At 41.2% G+C, this 5,000-nt stretch overlaps 1 pseudogene; it reads right to left on the bottom strand.

Annotated features, from left to right (window-relative positions):
- Positions 1 to 5,000, bottom strand: part of LOC142913820 (28S ribosomal RNA) — a 10,535-nt pseudogene that overhangs the window by 2,312 nt on the left and 3,223 nt on the right.

Genomic DNA, 5,000 nt, shown 5'->3' with positions numbered 1-5,000 from the left:
AATACCAAGTCTTCGTCTTGGAAAATAACAAAATCTAAAAGAAAAATCTTCTTTGTGGAAAATAGTAAAATAAAAAAACCAAGTCTTCACCTTGGAAAATAACAAAATCTAATCTAAAACATCTTAAATAAAGCTTGTCTGTAGTCTTCTTTGTAGGCAGAAAATAGTACGTTACAGGACTCTCAAACTGATGTATTCCAAAAATAAAGAATTAAAATAACAAAGTCTAATCTATATAAGCGCTCTTGAATAAAGCAGTGTAAACAAAAAATAGCAATATAAAAAAAACCAAGTCTTCGTCTTGGAAAATAACAAAATCTAAAAGAAAAGAAAAGTCTTCTTTGTGGAAAATAGTAAAATAAAAAAAACCAAGACTTCACCTTGGAAAATAACAAAATCTAATCTAAAACATCTTAAATAAAGCTTATTTGTAATCTTCTTTGTAGGCAGAAAATAGTAAGTTACAGGACTCTCGAACTGATGTAGTCCAAAAATAAAGAATTAAAATAACAAAGTCTAATCTATATAAGTGCTCTTGAATAAGCTTCGTGTAAAAAAATAGCAATAAAAAAATACCAAGTCTTCGTCTTGGAAAATAACAAAATCTAAAAGAAAAGTCTTCTTTGTGGAAAATAGTAAAATAAAAAACCAAGACTTCACCTTGGAAAATAACAAAATCTAATCTAAAACATCTTAAATAAAGCTGGTTTGTAGTCTTCTCTCGAACTGATGTAGTGCAAAAATAAAGAATTAAAATAACAAAGTCTAATCTATATAAGTGCTCTTGAATAAAGCTTCCTGTAAAAAATAGCAAAAAAATACCAAGTCTTCGTCTTGGAAAATAACAAAATCTAAAAGAAAAGAAAAGTCTTCTTTGTGGAAAATAGTAAAATAAAAAAAACCAAGACTTCACCTTGGAAAATAACAAAATCTAATCTAAAACATCTTAAATAAAGCTTATTTCTAATCTTCTTTGTAGGCAGAAAATAGTAAGTTACAGGACTCTCGAACTGATGTAGTCCAAAAATAAAGAATTAAAATAACAAAGTCTAATCTATATAAGTGCTCTTGAATAAGCTTCGTGTAAAAAATAGCAATATAATAAAAATACCAAGTCTTCGTCTTGGAAAATAACAAAATCTAAAAGAAAGGTCTTCTTTATGGAAAATAGTAAAATAAGAATACCAAGACTTCACCTTGGAAAATAACAAAACCATCTTGAAAAAAGCTTATTTTTAATCTTCTTTGTAGGCAGAAAATAGTAAGGCGAAAATAAAGTCCCCTCTAAGCTCTAAAGTAACAAATACGACGTGTTAAAAAAAAAACTAACAATAAAAAAAAGAACCAAGACTCCGTCTTGGAAAATAACAATCTAAATTGTGGAAAATAGTAAAATGAAATAAAAACCGACTTCACCTTCGAAAATAACAAAATCAATCTAAAACAAATGACATCTTAAAACAAAACTATTATTTGTTTCGGAGGTTGTCTATGACTGTTCATAGACCGCATAATTTCCACAGAACATTCTCAGCATATCAAGAGAGAAAAGCAGCGTTCTGCGGGAAATCATCTTGGCCAGTGATGTCGTTCTGGGTTTGGTCAGGCCCAGGGAGGTAAGTACCTCGTTATTCTCAAGGGGCCACTTTCCTCTTGCCCCAACCGGGAATCCAAAGAATGTGACCTTGCTAGCCTTCGTCAGCACTTTGACTTGATCACCAAGAGGGGTATAGTACGAAACTTTGTGCGAGGCAGCATCTGACAAGGTATTCTTTGAAAGCTCAAAACGGACGGTGACATCGATCACAACCGCCTCCTCATCTTTTGCAAACACGAGGTCAGGCTTTCTCATCTCTCCCGTCTCGGATATGAACCGTGGCTCTTTGTATACAGACCAGCCCAATCTAGCCGCTTCGTCTGCCAGAATGTTACTGATCTTGTTATGTCGCGCAATTCTTGCTTTCTGTACTGCAGGACATTGACCGAGAATGTGCGAAAGGGACTCGAGTCTGGCAGAGCATTTCCTGCAGGAACGTAAGGCCCCATCTCTGCCTCTGTTCAAGCTTTCTCTTGTTGGGTAAATATTTGCCCTTAGTTGTAGTGCTGCGATAAAGAAGCATTGTTTAAAGCCGCACCATGGCCTCAACCAAGCATTACTGATTCTATCATGCGCAAAGTTTACAATGCCCCTTCCTTGAACCGGCTTTTCGCACCATCTCTGAAATTCATGCTCCCTCCAATCGCAGGGTCTCGGATATACAGGTTCTTTTGACACCGAGTCCCTGAGAACGAATGTTGGGATTGCATCACTGTCACCCCCTGCTCGTACCCACAAATTACGGTATTCTTCCTCCATACCCTGCGAGGACACAATATTACGGGTGATAGCATCGGACGAGTTTGCTATACGTTGCAGCCTTCTAACTTGAACCGAAGGGATTGTTTTTTCCAGTTTCAAGATGGCAAGGCCTCCGTCTCGGGCTCTGGCATATAACAGTCCATCACAAGTTGAAGCGGGAAGGTGGAGCCATCCTTTTACCGCCTTTCTAATCTCTTGGTCCAACCCACGGAGAGTTGATTGCTTGCAGTCCGAGTGGTCTGCAGGATATAACAATCTGGGTAGGGCATAGGCATTGAGTAGTTCAACCTTCTGAGTTGGCTTCAGAGGCGCCTCATCGATTTTCGAGATCCATGTCTTTAGCTGACAATGTAGATCAGGCTGTATAGTGCCAGTCCAAGGGCCAATTTTCAGACCAAGGTATTTCGTTGATTCATCAGGTTGGATCATATGGACATCTTTATTTTTGATAGTCCATGGGTCGCAGTTGTTCACCGTATATGAATCTTTGGTTGGGCTTATCATGAAGCCCTGGCACTTTCTGGCCTGAACCTCCAATCCCGATAGCCCACAAAATGATTCCAAGATCGCTAGATTGGCGGCCATACCAACCCAAGATTCGCTCACCAACACCAAATCATCAGCAAACGCAAGAGCTGTCACGTGGTCGGTATCAATGGAGTACCCAACTCCGTGTGACTCTAGGGTGCATATCAAAGGGTCCATGGCAAGATTGAAGAGCAGGGGTGACATGGGGTCACCCTGTTTGACACCAACACGTATGCTAATTTCTCGAGTCGACTCGCCATTGCTTTTGAACGAGGTCGTACACCGATCGTAGGCGTTCTGGATGATGCCCACCACGTGTTCATCTACTTTCTTGTGCCTTAACACCCATAAAATATGAGCATGCGAAACCGAGTCAAAAGCTTTCGCTATGTCGATAAACATGACAGCCAACGGCCTGTGCAATTTCTTAGCATGTCTCATAAGGTCCTGTAGCACCTTAAGATTTTCAGAGCAGCCAGATGCCGCTATAAAACCACGCTGCCTTGGGTTTAAGGGACAAGCACGAGCAAGACGTGCAGTCATTATTCTGGAAAATAATCTCAGAATCATTGAACCGATCGTTATTGGTCTCCAGTTCCCCAATTCTTTCAGCTTTTCATCGTCCATAACCTTAGGAATAAGAATCGTCCTATTCTTTTTCAACTCTTTGGGAATAATTCCTGTAATCATCCATGCATTAAATAGGGCTGTCAGTGTCCGACCCTCGGGGTCGGCAGCACAGATTGCAGCCCTTGTTAGGCCATCTGGCCCAGCTGCTGACGTTGGTTTAATGGCCCGTATGGCAGTCTGAACTTCCTCCACCGAAATTAGGGGCTCAAAGTATTCGTTATTTGCAACACCTGATGACTTAAATTGGCCCAGGCCATTGAATGGCAACACCTTCTCCCATTTTTCGCAGTAAAAACGATATACATCTGCGTTCGGGATTCGGCATTCATGACGTTCAGTGCCATCCAGGACAAAGGACGCAAGAAGAGAGCGGTTCTTAAAGAAGAGCTTCTGGTGCTTCATGAAGCTTCCTCGTTTTTCCGCTCTCTTCTTCATCCAAGATCGTGTGGGTAATATCCTGGGTTTAATAATGTCGTTCTCGGGTTTTGAACGTTTGCCTTTGTTTTTCACCAATCTCATCGGACAAAGCATCAATGCTGTGGCAGTTTCTACGAGGGCATCATGTTGGCCCTCGCCGTTAAGCCAAGCCTTTATTGCCTCCATTGCAGGCTTTTCCAAGGTCCCAGAATTCTCATTCGTAAGCCGCTCAGCTGCTTGAGCGAGTATGGATGAAGTCCCCGTTGTTACATTTGGTGGGGGAGACAATGTCTCAAGAGGCCTAGAAGAAAAATGTAAGCTGTCTGACATGGGGGCCCCTGTCTTTTTACTTAGGTCCCGTCTCTTGTCAGAGACTTGCTTGTTGGTCTTAGTCCCAAGCGCTTCAGCAATGATCTTATTGATATTCTTTTTCCCCTGAAACTGCAACTCTAGAAGGGCCAGCTGTTCTACTTCCTTCAAAGACCAGCAGCTACGGTGTACCCCTCTCTGCGAGGTACCCTTTATACCATCTTTAATCCTTTCCTCATTACGGGTGACTGGGTGAGCATGCCTCTTGTGCTGCGAAAGGCCACTTAGAGTCGCAAAGCGTGCCTGGCAACATTCACAGACCATTGGTAAGCTTTCCTCAGTTAACTTTATTCCCCCACATTTGGGGGCATGACAGGCAATCGATCGGTGGTTTGAGTTGGTTTTGTCACATTTAGCGCACTTAAACACCAGAGGAATGTCTCTGTGTTTGATGTTAAAATGTGCAACAATTTCGAATGCTTTACCCATGTGTTGTTTACAGATAACGCATATATACTCCAGACTAGGCAGTACAACCGTGATAGTTCCCTTGGTGTCAATGGGAAACTTTCCCAACACGGATTCCTCAGCCGATATGTCGAGGAAGGACTCCTCCACATCCTCATCATCCTCTGTAAAGTCATCTGAAGAGTCATCCGACTCAACTAGACTTTTAATCTGTTCGTAAAAATCGTAGTTCATCTCCTCTTCCTTTTCCAAGGACGAGTTATGGAAGGTCATGGAAGGTATACTAGTC

The sequence above is a fragment of the Petromyzon marinus genome, unplaced genomic scaffold (genome assembly GCF_048934315.1).
Source record: "Petromyzon marinus isolate PM22_M1 ecotype Great Lakes invasive population unplaced genomic scaffold, UKy_Petmar_22M1.pri1.0 PM_G_Scaffold_26, whole genome shotgun sequence".
NCBI lineage: Eukaryota > Metazoa > Chordata > Hyperoartia > Petromyzontiformes > Petromyzontidae > Petromyzon > Petromyzon marinus.
This window is presented reverse-complemented; position numbering and strand designations above follow the sequence as displayed.